The sequence below is a fragment of the Tachyglossus aculeatus genome, chromosome 6 (genome assembly GCF_015852505.1).
Source record: "Tachyglossus aculeatus isolate mTacAcu1 chromosome 6, mTacAcu1.pri, whole genome shotgun sequence".
Lineage (NCBI taxonomy): Eukaryota > Metazoa > Chordata > Mammalia > Monotremata > Tachyglossidae > Tachyglossus > Tachyglossus aculeatus.
In genome coordinates, this window is record NC_052071.1 from 58,049,473 (window position 1) to 58,065,757 (window position 16,285).

Consider the following 16,285-nt stretch of genomic DNA (forward strand, 5'->3'; position numbering starts at 1 on the left):
AATCCCCTGTACAGCGACATTACAAACCATAGATCACACCACCTGTCTTCAGTCAATAGGCAAAAAAAAAAAGAATTAAAAAAAAGGTTACAAACCTAGAACATGGACTTCCTGCTGATTGAGAGACAATGCTCTATTCTCCTTGTTTAAATATTTTTCTACAAAAGGGGCAAGTTCTATAGAATTAGGTGGATTATCTGTGCTCCAAATGAGTCTGCAGAAATGTATTATCAAAGCCTTTTGGAACCAAGGACCATAAAGAAAGTCAACCGTCTGAATGGGACGGGGATACATCCAGTATGCAGAGCACCAAACTACAACTACATTAAAACAGCTAGAAATCTCTTCTCTTTGGAGATGAAAGTAATGCTATTAAATTGGCTGAAAGGAAAATTACTATTGACTGCGAAGACAGGTCGCATGGTCTATGGTTTGTAATGTTGCTGTACAGTAGATTGAAGTTTCAAAATAGTATTACTCTTCTTTAAAGAGAGAGACACGGCTAAATTAGGTGCTGCTTGCTGCAGTGAGGATCAAATGCAAAAAGAATCATATTTCATCACACCTAGTCAACACCAGGAAAATAAATAGAACTCTAAGAGGTATGCAGGCAATGATTCATTTTGATAATCTGGCCCAAGAGAGACAGTACACAGCTCTAAGCCTCTACCCAAAGACAGATAGGACTCCTAGGGTGGGAACTAAGATGACAGTGTAGCAAAGGTCACATCGATTTTCGGCAGCCGCTCTCACACAGATGAGATAACCCTGGACTCCATTTGGTCCATTGTTCATATCCTACCTGTCCCCCAAGCAATAAATTTCCCGGTCCCAGAAAAAGGGTAGTAAAGAAGAAGGATTCTACTTATGACTTCTGATGATTAAGTTTTTGTGCTAACCAAACATGCTGTTCAGACCAAGGTCACATTGCATGTTAAGGTCCGTAATAGCTGAAAAACTGGGAGAAGCATATTATGTTTTAGCGTCCACGGGTGGAAACTGTCAAACCATTCATCATTTTTTTTTTCTGATTGAAATCGCGCGCAGCAGAGATGAATGATAAATGCATTAGAAATCCATTTCAATCTTGTAATGGGTCTTCACATCTGAATGGCGCTTCCCGTTTGGTCCAAGTTCTGAATAAGTGTCTTGTAAGGGCAGGAATTTATTAGCCAGACGTATGGGCGAACCTAATTGGCAAAGCAATTAAGATTGGGCAAGTAAGGAGGCAGGCAGCGAGGGATGCAGTCAGAGGAGAGAGGGGCATCCCCATGGGGAACAGATGGGCGCTGGCTCCCCCATTTCCCAGTCTGGAACAATCATAATGATAATGGTGGTATTTGTTAAGCGCTTAGTATATGTCAAGCACTCTAAGCGCTGGGATAGATACAAGGAAATCAGGTTGGACGCATCCCCTGTCCCACATGGGGCTCACACTCTTAATCCCCATTTTACAGATGGGGGAACTGAGGCCCAGAGAAGTGAAGTGACTTGCTCAAGGTTACACGTCAGATAGGAGGTGGAGCAGGGATTAGAACGCAGGTCCTTCTGATTCCCAGGCCCGTGCCCTATCCACTAGGCCATGCTGCTAACCTAAGTGTTACAACGCTTGAACAATAAATAGACATAAGTGGTGCCACCAATCAAAAGACGTGGATCCGCTGCCCGTTTTAGGAAGCCAAGGGAAGACGGGTTGTGTTGACACTAATCCCCGTGCCTTGCCACAGCTAGACAGACACCCAAAACTGTGTAGCCCAGTGGAAAAAGTATAGGCCTGGAGTCAGAAGAACTTGGATTCTAATCACCATCAATCGTATTTATTGAGTGCTTACTGTGTGCAGAGCACTGTACTAAGTGCTTGGGAAGTACAAGTTGGCAACATATAGAGACAGTCCCTACTCAACAGTGGGCTCACAGTCTAAAAGGGGGAGACAGAGAACAAAACCAAACATACTAACAAAATAAAATAAATAGAATAGATATGTACAAGTAAAATAGAGTGATAAATATGTACAGACATATATACATATATACAGGTGCTGTGGGGAAGGGAAGGAGGTAAGATGGGGGGGATGGAGAGGGGGACGAGGGGGAGAGGAAGGAAGGGGCTCAGTCTGGGAAGGCCTCCTGGAGGAGGTGAGCTCTCAGTAGGGCCTTCACTTCTGTGCACTTCATTCGCCTCATCTCATCTCACCTCCCAAGCTCTTAGTACAGTGCTCTGCAAGGAGTAAGCACTCAATAAATAGCACTGCCAGCAGGAGTGTCCCGGGACGAAGGCATCGCTACCAGAGATGTCCCCGCTACTGAACATGGTGGAACTGGCGCCCTTGATTGAAGGAAGCTTCCAAAGGCAACCACAGATGAGCCACAGGACTGAAACTTCCAGTCCAAGACCCTACACAGAGGAACTGGGTGTAACAAGGCCTAGTGGAAAGAACACACGCCTGGGAGTCAGAGGACCTGGGTGCGAATCCTTCCACAACACATTGCTGTGTGATCCAGGGAAAGTCACTGAACTTCTTTCTCTCTGTCTCAATTTCCTCACCTGTGAAATGGAGATTAAATGCCTATCTATTCTCTCTCCTACTTAGATTTTGAGGCAGATGAGGGACAGGGACTGGTTATCTTGTCTTTACCCCAGAGAGTATTACAGTACTTGTCACTTAGTAAGTCCTAACAAATATCACCATTATTCAGTGCAAGTGATTTGTGCAATGTTACCGGCACACTCAACTCGCCCTCTACTCTGCTCGGGCACGGAGTGTAACGAGCCAACAGGAGGGTAGGCGTGCGGCCCAAGACAAAGCGCCCGGACATTCTTCGTCCATGTTAGCCTGCTCCAGGCAGGATGGGCAGAACAGGCAGAGCTCAGGCTTGTGATTCCTAGAGTGCTCTCTCCATTAGGGCAGCAGTTGGGAAGTCCGGAAGATGTAACGGGAAAGGATCCGTTAAGGAATTAGGTAGTGGTCTTCTGGCAGTACAAATCTGCCTGGATAGAAAGGAATCCTTTTTTATGGTCTCTGTTAATAATGATAATACTAATTATGGCATTTGTTAAGTGCTTATTATGTGCCACGCACTATACTGAGCGCTGGGGTGGATATAAGCAAATCAGGTTGTACACAGTCCCTGTCCTACGTGAGGCTCACAGTCTCAGTTCCCATTTTACAGATGAGGTAACTGAGGCCCAGAGAATCAATCAATCAATCAATCAATCGTATTTATTGAGCGCTTACTATGTGCAGAGCACTGTACTAAGCGCTTGGGAAGTACAAATTGGCATCACATAGAGACAGTCCCTACCCAACAGTGGGCTCACAGTCTAAAAGGGGGAGACAGAGAACAGAACCAAACATACCAACAAAATAAAATAAGTAGGATAGAAATGTACAAGTAAAATAAATAAATAAATAAATAAATAGAGTAATAAATATGTACAACCATATATACATATATACAGGTGCTGTGGGGAAGGGAAGGAGGTAAGACGGGGGGATGGAGAGGGGGACGAGGGGAGAGGAAAGAAGGGGCTCAGTCTGGGAAGGCCTCCTGGAGGAGGTGAGCTCTCAGCAGGGCCTTGAAGGGAGGAAGAGAGCTAGCTTGGCGGATGGGCAGAGGGAGGGCATTCCAGGCCCGGGGGATGACGTGGGCCGGGGGTCGATGGCGGGACAGGCGAGAGCGAGGTACAGTGAGGAGATTAGTGGTGGAGGAGCGGAGGGTGCGGGCTGGGCAGTAGAAGGAGAGAAGGGAGGTGAGGTAGGAGGGGGCGAGGTGATGGAGAACCTTGAAGCCCAGGGTGAGGAGTTTCTGCCTGATGCGCAGATTGATCGGTAGCCATTGGAGGTTTTTGAGGAGGGGAGTAATATGTCCAGAGCGTTTCTGGACAAAGATAATCCGGGCAGCAGCATGAAGTATGGATTGAAGTGGAGAGAGACACGAGGATGGGAGATCAGAGAGAAGGCTAGTGCAGTAGTCCAGACGGGATAGGATGAGAGCTTGAATGAGCAGGGTAGCGGTTTGGATGGAGAGGAAAGGGCGGATCTTGGCAATGTTGCAGAGCTGAGACCGGCAGGTTTTGGTGACGGCTTGGATGTGAGGGGTGAATGAGAGAGCAGAGTCGAGGATGACACCAAGGTTGCGGGCTTGTGAGACGGGAAGGATGGTAGTGCCGTCAACAGAGATGGGAAAGTGAGGGAGAGGACAAGGTTTGGGAGGGAAGACAAGGAGCTCAGTCTTCGACATGTTGAGCTTTAGGTGGCGGGCGGACATCCAGATGGAGATGTCCTGAAGGCAGGAGGAGATGCGAGCCTGGAGGGAGGGGGAGAGAGCAGGGGCAGAGATGTAGATCTGGGTGTCATCGGCGTAGAGATGATAGTTGAAGCCGTGGGAGCGAATGAGGTCACCAAGGGAGTGAGTGTATATTGAGAACAGAAGGGGACCAAGCACTGAACCTTGGGGAACCCCCACCATAAGAGGATGGGAGGGGGAGGAGGAGCCTGCAAAAGAGACTGAGAAAGAACGACCGGAGAGATAAGAGGAGAAGTGAAGTGACTTACCCAAGGTCACAAGGCAGGTAAGTGGTGGAGCCAGGATTAGAACCCATGACCTTCTGACGCCCGGGTCTGTGCTCTATCCATTATGCAGTGCTTACTATGTAGCAGGCACTATTCTAAGCACCAGGGTAGATACAAGCTAATCAGGCTGGACACAGTCCAGGTTCCATAGGGAGCTTACATTCGTAATCCCCATTTTACAAATGAGGAAACTGAGGAACAGAGAAGTGACTCTCCCAAGCTCACATAGGAAGAAAGTAGGGGAGGCAGGACTAGAACTCAGGTCCGCTGACACCCAGGTTCAGGCTCTTTCCAGTAGGCCACGCTGCTTCTCAAAATGGAAAGGTCTAAGTGCTGGGTTAAGGCATGTAAATCTGCCTCCGGCCTGAATTTGAGTGACAGGGGATTCTGTGAATGGCTAGATCCGATTCCGACCCTGAGATGGGTTCTCTCTGGGGGTCCCCATCCCTTGGGCTCACTAAGGATTGGGGCACCACATGCCCTTCTTGGAGCCAAAGGGGACAGATTTCCACCAAGGAGGAAGGAACCAATCCTTCCCGTTCTGGCACCATCCGGGTGATGAAATTGCTCAAATGTCACCACTGTTGTCCGTCACCTCAGCCCCAAATCACCCCACCCTTCATCCTTCATTCTGAAACTGATGGTGCGGTCCCACAAAACCAGGCTCTCCCCAACTCGGGGGCTTTTGGAACAGAAAATGTGTCTTCCGGAGTTGTTATTTACAAATTTGCCGGTTAACCCTGGAGAAAAAGGCATTGAATTAAAGAGGCAGCTGCACTGCCCATCACTGACTCTGTTCCCCGGGGCTTTTGATCTACACACTCTGAAAATTCAATTTATTTTGCAAGGAAGAGAAGTAGGGGATGAAACCTCTTAAATTCTCTTCACTGCATACGGTCTGGGAGAAAACAAATCGCTAGGGCAGCATTTGAAACTGCTTAGGCTTATGAAAGGAAGATTTTGTTGTTGTTGGACGAGCGAATTCGCCCCAAGCAATACGTAGGTGTCTTCGACTTTAAAAGTTACTCAGGGTGGTCGAGGAAAGTTGGCGATGGGTGGCTGAGAAGGATTGACAAATGGAATCCCAAATCACAGAGAACCCAAGTTATGCAAGAACAGTCCGTATAACAAACGATGAACAATTCTGTCTTCTTCTGCACACTCTAATGAGGAATGGGCGGATAATTATACAGCTTTGACATTTACATCAATGCACTCATTAATAACTGTGCAAATTGTGCCTATTTATAACCTAGCACATATTTACACTGTACTTTGATGTTTTCACAGTCTCGATGGTATAAAGTGGAAGCATGTTGCATTCTTTCAAGCCTTATCCAAAAGGATGGGAGTGAGAAAGAAGTCTGATTATTTTCAATCCGTCGAACACACTGAGCATCTACTGCTCAGAAACAGCGTGGCTCAGTGGAAAAGAGCCCAGTCTTTGGAGTCAGAGGTCATGGGTTCAAATGCCGGCTCCACCAATTGTCAGCTGTGTGACCTTAGGCAAGTCACTCAACTTCTCTGTGCCTCATCTGTAAAATGGGGATGAAGACCGTGAGCCCGCTGTGGGACAACCTGGTCACCCTGTAACCTCCCCAGCGCTTAGAACATTGCTTTGCACATAATAAGCGCTTAATAAATGCCATCATTATTATTGCTGCACACAGAGCATTGTGCTAAGCACTTAGGAGAACTGGAGACATTTCAACAAACGGCCACCAAGATGGCATAGGGTCCCCGATTTATTTCTAGGGAGTGATTCTAAAAATTCCACCTTTTTTCAACACATTTCTTCCCTAATAATCTGGTTGTCGACCAGATTGGCTTACAAACCCACGTTCCCGATTGTCCAGGCCTTGATGATTTCACTCTCCCCCCACTCCGTGTTCAGTCACAGGCAAGCGCCAGCGGAAAGATCGTCTTTTCAGCGACAATGCCTGAAGGTTCACTGAAGCCAAGACAACTCTCCACAAAGCTCGACTCACCCCTCTATCCTCCCCCTCTGCCAAATGTGCACACACACTATTTTTAGCTGATGTCAGTGGCATAGGGGGTTTAGGCCATCTGGATAACCAGCTCTTTTTCCTACAAACTTCAGAAGGGAGAGCCAAGCTCAAAACTCGTCTTCTATCCCAGAGCAGTTTTCTGGACCCTTTTGAAATATTCAAGCGCTGAGTACAGTGCTTTGCACACAGTAAGCGCCCAATAAATACGATTGATTGAATGAATATGCTCGTTGTGGACTCAGTCTCCCGGCCCCTTACTAAAGGGTCAGGTGTACAAGCCACCCAACACAGGGAATGAGTGCAAGTTGTTGTGAGCAGGGAATGTGAATACTAACTCTGTTGTATCAATCAATCAATCAAATTTATTAAGCGCTTACTGTATGCAGAGCACTGTGCTAATCACTGGGAAGAGTATAACAGGACACAGTCTCTGCCCAAATATATTCACCCAGGTGCTATTTCTAGACTGTGAACCCGCTGTTGGGTTGGGACTGTCTCTATGTGTTGCCGACTTGTACTTCCCAAGCGCTTAGTACAGATCTCTGCACACTGTAAGCGCTCAATAAATATGATTGATTGATTGATTTACACTGCTCTGCACTCAGTAAGCACACAATGAATATCATTTCTGAATGGTATTTCTTAAGCACTTACTATGTGTCAGGTACTGCGCTTAAAGCTGTGTAGAGACAAGCAAATCAATTTGGACACAGTCCCTGTCCCACCTGGGGCTCACACTCTTAATCCCCATTTTACAGATGAGGTAATCGAGGCCCAGAGAAGTGAAGTGACTTGCCCAAGGCCACACAGCAGACAAGCGGCGAAGCTGGAATTAGAATCCAGGTCCTTCTGGATTCTGAATCCAGGCTCCTGCTCAACTGACTAGGCCACACTGCTTCTCCTTGATGATGAGTCCTTGGACTTGTTCATTGACTGGTTTTGCTTTTGGTTGTACGGGCTCGCCCCGAATTGCTCAGGAAAGCCAGTGTGTGCCCTCCCAGGGCAACGAAGGAGGCTATTGGGAGCACAACTAGAATAATACTCTCACCACACCGTCCCAGAGGAGATGAGATAACGTCAAAACGTAAATGGCTTCCCTCACGGTCATCCTTCAATTGAACCCCCTGTAGAATTTAAAGGCCCTAATGGAATAAATCTTCAAGATGAGAAAGGAGAAGAGACAGAGAGAGACAGGGACAGAAAGAGCGTGTGAGTGAGTGAATGAGTGAGCGAGAGTGTGTGTGTTTGCATGTGTGTGTTTGCGCTGCCAAGAAGACGAGGAATATAGATCTTCAAATTTCCTGGCAGATCCCGCCTTTCCGTATTAATGTTGCAATTCCTTCCCCAGCTATTTAGTTACAAATATTTATGAATCCATATGGAACAAGAGATGTTGAGAAAGAGACATTGAGAAATACTTCAATTTCAGTAATAACCCGACTGCTTGAATTTTTATGGCATCTCAGACGGAACCACCCTCATCTTTCACGGAGGAACTTGAGTTGAAAGGAGAAAACCAAACGCTTGCCTCAAAGACAAATCCAGTGACAATTAATACGATGAAACGGGCAGTGTGAATGCATGGGATTTCCGATCGTCTGGCTCATCTTTTAAAATTCTTACTACCATTGCACACTTTTGGCTTCTGCCATGCTTATCTTCTAGCTGTACCTCACAATCAGCGCTTAGAAGAGTGCTTGGCACATAGTAAGCACTTAATAAATGCCATTAAAAAAAAAAAATCTCCTCTCCTGCCTCCATCCCCTCACTTAAACCTATTCTCTCAGCTTGAAACTCCGTCTTTCCCCACATCAACCAAACCTCCGCTCTTCCCACACTCAAATCTTTCCTAAAGTCCAACCCAAAACAAGGCAGTAAGCACTCAATAAATACGATTGATTGATTGATTGATCCCTTCAATCATCCCTTCAATCATCTCTAGCAGCATGGTGTAGTGGATGTGCCTGGAAGTTAGAAGGTCATGAGTTCTAATCGTGGCTCTGCCACTTGTCTGCTGTGTGTCACTTTTACTTCTCTGTGCCTCAGTTACCTCATCTGTAAAATGGGGGTCGAGACTGGGAGCCCCACATGGGACAGGGACTGCGTCCAACTCAATTTGCTTGTATCCACCCCAGTGCCTAGTACAGTGCCTGGAACACAGTAAGCAATTAAATACCAAAATTATTATTATTACTTTCTTATTTATTCATTCATATTTACTGAGCACTTATTGTGTGGAAAGCACTGTTCTAAGCGCTTGGGAGAGTACAGTATAACAACAAACGAACACATTCCTGCCCACAACGAGCTCACAGTCTAATCTGTTTACCACCCTCCTCAACACTCATGGATATGTGCCCCTTCAGTTTATTTATGTGACCACTCTAGTTGTATTTTTATATTTGTATTCCACATTAATATAAACTCCTTGTGCTCCAGGAATGTGTCACTTTGTTATTCTGTACTTCCCAAGCATCTAGTTAGAACAATTATAATATTTGGGCTGTTTGATAAGTACTGTACTACTGAGAAGTTGGGCAGGCATTGAATCCCCATTTCAGAGATGAGGAAACTGAGGCACAGATTGTAGCTAAAGTTCGAGAAGATATCCAGAGCTCAATTATGGCTCTAGTAATCAGAAACCATTATGACCTTTCTATATGTACATTAGTAAACATTTGTATGCCTGTCTACCTCCTTAGAATGGAAACTCCTTCATCATCATCATCATCATGATCATCATCAATTGTATTTATTGAGCACTTACTATGTGCAGAGCACTGTACTAAGCGCTTGGGAAGGACAAATTGGCAACATATAGAGACAGTCCCTACCCAACAGTGGGCTCACAGTCTAAAAGGGGGAGACAGAGAACAAAACCAAACATACTAACAAAATAAAATAAATAGAATAGATATGCACAAGTAAAATAAATAAATAAATAAATAAATAAATAGAGTAATAAATATGTACAAACATATATACATATATACAGGTGCTGTGGGGAAGGGAAGGAGGTAAGATGGGGGGGATGGAGAGGGGGACAAGGGGGCGAGGAAGGAAACTCCTTTTCTACTGGGAACATTAGTACAGTGACTTGTACCTAGTAAGCACACAATAAGTACTAAAGATTGATTAGTTGTGATATTTGTTAAGCGCTTACTATGTGCCAGGCACCATTCTAAGATCTGGGTTAAGTACAAAATAAGCGGGTTGGATGCAGTTCCTGTCCCACAAAAGGGCTCTCAGTCTCAAGCCCCATTTTACAGATGAGGTAACTGAGGCTCAGAGAAGTGAAGTGACATGCCCCAGGTGACACAGTAGGCAAGTGAGAAGCCGCGTGGCTCAGTGGAAAGAGCAAAGGCTTTGGAGTCAGAGGTCATGGGTTCAAATCCCAGCTCTGCCACTTGTCCACTGTGTGACTTTGGGCAAGTCACTTAATGATGATGGCATTTATTAAGCGCTTACTATGTGCCAAGCACTGTTCTAAGCGCTGGGGAGGTGACAAGGTGATCAGGTTGTCCCACATGGGGCTCACAGTCTTCATCCCCATTTTACAGATGAGGGAACTGAGGCCCAGAGAAGTGAAGTGAATTGCCCAAAGTCACCCAGCTGACGAGTGGCGGAGCCAGGATTTGAACCCACGACCTCTGACTCCAAAGCCCGGGCTGTTTCCACTGAGCCACGCTGCTTCTCTAACTTCTGCTTAACTTCTCTGTGCCTCAGTTACCTCATCTGTAAAATGGGGATGAAGACTGTGAGCCCCACTGTGGGACAACCTGATCACCTTGTAACCTCCCCAGCACTTAAAACAGTGCTTGGCACACAGTGAGCACTTAATAAATGTCATCATTAAGTAGCAGAGCTGGGATTAGAACCCAGGTCCTTCTGACTCCTCCCAGGCCGTGGGGTGGATGCAAGTTACGAGGTTAGCCACATTTCCTGTCTCATAGCCTACGTAGTAGGGAGAACAGGTACGTAATCCCCATTTTAAAGATGAAGAAACTTTAGGCACAGAAAAGTCAATCGACTTGCCCAAGGTCACACAGCAAGCAAGTGGCAGAACCAGGATTAGAACACAGGTCCTCTGAATCCCAGGCCCACCCTCCTTCCCTTAGCCGATGCTGCTGTATTATTCGGTTGTATGCTGTATTTATTTTATTTTGTTAGTATGTTTGGTTTTGTCTCCCCCTTTTAGACTGTGAGCCCACTGTTGGGTACGGACTGTCTCTATATGTTGCCAATTTGTACTTCCCAAGAGCTTAGTACAGTGCTCTGCACACAGTAAGCGCTCAATAAATACGATTGATGATGATGATTCGGTTGCTGGATTCCACCTCCTAACCCGTAGTCTCACACCCAGTCTAAACAGTTTCTCCCTGACAAATATCTGGAGCAGCGAGAAACTGATTTTTTTTCTAGTCTGGGGTAATTATTTCGGTTTTATTAAGGTTTATTTTACAACCGAACAGAACAGTAGCAATTCTGCTATTATGGCCTCCCCTGCTTAGCCTTAATAAATATTAGATCCCACGCCATCCATTAAAACCAAACAGTGAGGAAAATAACGGCTCTGATCATCTCCACAGATGTAAAATAGCCTTAATAAAATAAGAGTGAAGAACGGTCAGGTACAAATTACTCGAGTCTCCTTTAATGAAATAGTGCCCTTAAAGAGGGATTATTCTTAAGACCCTGACATGCCCATTGGTGCTACCTGTGTTTCCTGTCACAGGAGTATAAACCTGTTAAAATGGCAAGATGTCTTTTCGCAATAGAGTAGCTGCATCCAAGTGGATACGAGGTTTGGAGAGAATGTAACGGGGGAGCCATAAAACTGGTGGGAAGCATATTTCTCCATGGTGTTTTAGTACTTTGAAAAATTCAATCACTGGGAAAAAATGTTTTGCTGTAAACATCTGAAGAGCCTTATAAAAGCAATGGCTTCGCCCGGCACCTGCTTAAGTAATTTTAAGGGGTGGAATGTGGCTTTTTTTTTTTCCAGTCCACACACTCAGGTTCTCCTTTGGATTTCCTGCTTTCGCCCGGGACGGTCTTCTTTTGACCAAACTCCGTTTTGGGAGAGTAAAGAAAATGCAGGATCAAGATCATTTAGTATTGGAAAATGCACTGGCCCTTTAACCCGAATAGGAGAAATCTTCTCGGAAACGTTGTCAGGGAAATTATGTCGCCTAAAGCACATTTCTGGGGAAGGAAGCTTAATTCTTTACTCGCCCCCACATTTTTTCATGTGGGTACACGAGAATGAGTAAACAATAAAAATTTCCTCCTACTTAGAATATGAGACAGGGACTGGGTCCAACCTGATAACTTGTATCAGCCCCAGCACTTAGAACAGTGCTTGATAACTACATTATTGATAATTATTATTTTTCATCATTATTATTTCCCAAATACCTAGTGAGAGAAAATTCAGTTGCATTGATTGAGTGCTTACTGAGTGCAGAGCACTGGACTAAGCGCTTGGGAGAGCGCAATGCAATCATAAACAGATACATTCCCTGCCCACAACAAGCTTACGGTGTTGCCTTATTATCCCAATCAATACAAATCTTGTAATAATAACAAACAATAATAATAAAATAAGTAAAGAACAATAATCTCCCCCTCTAGACTGTAAGCTCATTGTGGGCAGGGAATGAGTCTACCATCTCTGTTCCACTGTCCTCTCCCAAGTGGTTAGAACAGTGCCCTGCATCCAGAAAGCGCTCAATAAATACAACTGATTGATTAAATATAAGTGATTGGTCGATTGGTAACTCAAGAAAGACGGCGCTCGACCCGTTCGGTCGAAGCCTGCAGAAAAGGCCCCAGTAATTAAGGACCGTAATGGTTCTCCAAACTCCAATTGGCTGACCAGTCGATTTTACCAAAGAAAATTTGAGGAGTGGATTTTGGAGTCTAATGGTAATAATAATTGTGGCCTTTGTTAAGGGCTCACTATGTGCCAGGCACTTTTCTAAGTGCTGGGGTAATAATAATTATGATACTTGTTAATCAATCATATTTATTGACCGCTTACTGTATGCACAGCACTGTACTAAGCGCTTGGGAAGTCCAAGTTGGCAACATATAGAGACGGTCCCTACCCAACAGTGGGCTCGCAGTCTAGAAGATAATAATGATGATGGAATTTATTAAGCACTTACTATGTGCAAAGCACTGTTCTAAGTGCTGGGGAGGTTAAAAGGTGATCAGGTTGTCCCATGTGGGGCTCACAGTCTTAATCCCCATAAGCGCTTACTACATGCCAGAAACCATTCTAAGCATTGCGGTAATAATAATAATAATAATAATAATGTTGGCATTTGTTAAGCGCTTACTATGTGCAAAGCACTGTTCTAAGCGCTTGGGGGGATACAAAGTGATCAGGTTGTCCCACATGGGGCTCACGGTCTTAATCCCCATTTTACAGATGAGGTAACTGAGGCTCAGAGAAGTTAAGTGACTTGCCCAAGGTCACACAGCAGACATGTGGCGGAGCCGGGATTCGAACCCATGACCTCTGACTCCAAAGCCCGGGCTCTTTCCACTGAGCCACGCTGCTTCTCATAATAATGGTGGTACATGTAAAGTGCTTACTATGTGCCAAGCACTCTTCTAAGCACTGGGGTAGATACAAATTAATCAGGTTGAACCCGATCCCTGTCCCACAAGGGGCTCACAGTCTTATCCCCGTTTTACAGATGAGGTAACTGAGGCAAAGAGAAATGAAGCGATTTGCCCAACGTCACCCAGTGGACATGTGGCAGACTAGAACCCAGGACCTTCTGACTCCAGGCCTGTGTTCTATCCAGCGCTTAGAACAGTGCTTTGCACATAGTAAGCGCGTAACAAATGCCATCATTATTATTAGGCCACAATGATGAGGAGGGTAACATGGAAGGGGTTCATTAGTCCAGTGACAACAATGCCTTCATGCCCTAGGGTCTCAGCCCAAAGTCACATTCATTGGTGGCTGCGGTTCTCATATGCCTTTAAACAGACACGTGTGCAAAGCAATCTTAATGTCCAAGGTATAATAATAATAATGATGGCATTTATTAAGCGCTATGTGCAAAGCACTGTTCTAAGCGCTGGGGAGTTTACAGGGTGATCAGGTTGTCCCACGGGGGGCTCACAGTCTTCATTCCCATTTTCTAGATGAGGGAACTGAGGCTCAGAGAAGTGAAGTGACTTGCCCAAAGTCTCACAGCTGACAAGTGGCGGAGGCGGGATTCGAACCCATGACCTCTGACTCCAAACCCGGGCTCTTTCCACTGAGCCACGCTGCTTCTCTAGCCAGCTCCTGCTCTGAGGGCTCAGAGCCACTCAGAATGACCCACCCAGAAATTCTCCGCTCGGGGTGGGGACGGCCAACAAAGAGACAGTGAGAGAACTCGGACTTAGTAAAATAAAGCCGAAAGGGAACTCAGTTTCAACTGCTCTCAAGGTCTTTGGTAACCAAGAGTTCCCTGACTCCTTAATTTTTCTATAATAATTATGGTATTTGTTAAGCGCTTACTATATGCCAAGCACTGTTCTAAGCGCTGAAGGGAACACAGTTTAAACTGCTCTTAAGGTCTTTAGCAACCAAGATTTCCCTGACTCCTTAATTTTTCTATAATAATTATGGTATTTGTTAAGCGCTTACTATATGCCAAGCACTGTTCTAAGTGCTGAAGGGAACACAGTTTAAACTGCTCTCAAGGTCTTTAGCAACCGAGATTTCCCTGACTCCTCAATTTTTCTATAATAATTATGGTATTTGTTAAGCCCTTACTATGTGCCAAGCACTGTTCTAAGTGCTGCGGTCGATTCAAGGTAATCAGGTTGTCCCACATGGGGCTCGTAGACTTCATCCCCATTTTACAGATGAGGGAACTGAGGCACAGAGAAGCTAAGTGGCTTCCACAAGGTCACAAAGCAGACAGTTGCGGAGTTGGGATTAGAACACACGTCCTCTGATTATCAATCAATCAATCAATCAATCGTATTTATTGAGCGCTTACTGTGTGCAGAGCACTGTACTAAGCGCTTGGGAAGTACAAGTTGGCAACATATAGAGACAGTCCCTACCCAACAGTGGGCTCACAGTCTAAAAGGGGGAGACAGAGAACAAAACCAAACATACTAACAAAATAAAATAAATAGAATAGATTCTCAAGCCCCGGCTCTTGCCACTAAGCCATGCTGCTTCTCTATAATAATAGTACACTATACTACAGTATACTATAATAATAATAATGATAGTAATAATGATGGTATTTGTTAAGCACTTACTATGCGCCAAGCAGTGTTCTAAGTGCTGGGATAATAATAATCATAATAATGATGGCATTTATTAAGCACTTACTATGTGCAAAGCACTGTTCTAAGCACTGGGATAATAATAATAATAATAATAATAATGGTATTTGTTAAGCGCTTACTATATGCCAAGCACTGTTCTATGCGCTGAAGGGAACACAGTTTAAACTGCTCTCAAGGTCTTTAGCAACCAAGATTTCCCTGACTCCTTAATTTTTCTATAACAATAATGGTATTTGTTAAGGGCTTACTATATGCCAAGCACTGTTCTAAGTGCTGAAGGGAACACAGTTTAAACTGCTCTCAAGGTCTTTAGCAACCGAGATTTCCCTGACTCCTCAATTTTTCTATAATAATTATGGTATTTGTTAAGCGCTTACTATGTGCCAAGCACTGTTCTAAGCGCTGCGGTCGATTCAAGGTAATCAGGTTGTCCCACATGGGGCTCACAGTCTTAATCCCCATTTTACAGATGAGGGAACTGAGGCACAGAGAAGCTAAGTGGCTTCCACAAGGTCACAAAGCAGACAGTTGCAGAGTTGGGATTAGAACGCACGTCCTCTGATTCTCAATCAATCAATCAATTGTATTTATTGAGCGCTTACTGTGTGCAGAGCACTGTAGTAAGCGCTTGGGAAGTACAAGTTGGCAACATATAGAAACAGTCCCTACCCAACAGTGGGCTCACAGTCTAAAAGGGGGAGACATAGAACAAAACCAAACATACTAACAAAATAAAATAAATAGAATAGATTCTCAAGCCCGGGCTCTTGCCACTAAGCCATGCTGCTTCTCTATAATAATAGTAAACTATACTATAGTTTACTATAGTAATAGTAATGATAGTAATAATGATTGTATTTGTTAAGCACTTACTATGTGCCAAGCACTGTTCTCAGCACTGGGGTAATAATAATAATAATAATAATAATAATAATAATAATGATGGCATTTATTAAGCGCTTACTATGTGCAAAGCACTGTTCTAAGCGCTGGGAAGGTAACAAGGTTATCAGGTTGTCCCACATGGGGCTCGCAGTCTAAATCCCCATTTTACAGGTGAGGTAACTGAGGCACAGAGAAGTTAAGTGGCTTGCCCAAAGTCACACAGCAGACAAGTGGCAGAGCCAGGATTAGAACCCACATCCTCTGACTCCCAAGCCCCCGCTCTTTCCACTAAGCCATGCTGCTTCGGTATATTATACTATAACATATAATATACCATAATAATAGTAATAATGAGAATAGTAATGAGAAGCAGCATGGCTCAGTGGAAAGATTCCAGGCTTTGGAGACAGAGGTCATGGGTTCAAATCCAGGCTCCACCACTTAGCTGTGTGACTTTGGGCAAGTCACTTAACTTCTCTGGGCCTCAGTTCCCTCGTCTGTAAA

General features: G+C 44.8%; 1 protein-coding gene across 5 annotated transcripts in view; it reads right to left on the reverse strand.

Annotated features, from left to right (window-relative positions):
• Positions 1–16,285, reverse strand: part of DACH2 (dachshund family transcription factor 2) — a 471,250-nt gene that overhangs the window by 26,183 nt on the left and 428,782 nt on the right. The window lies entirely within an intron of this gene.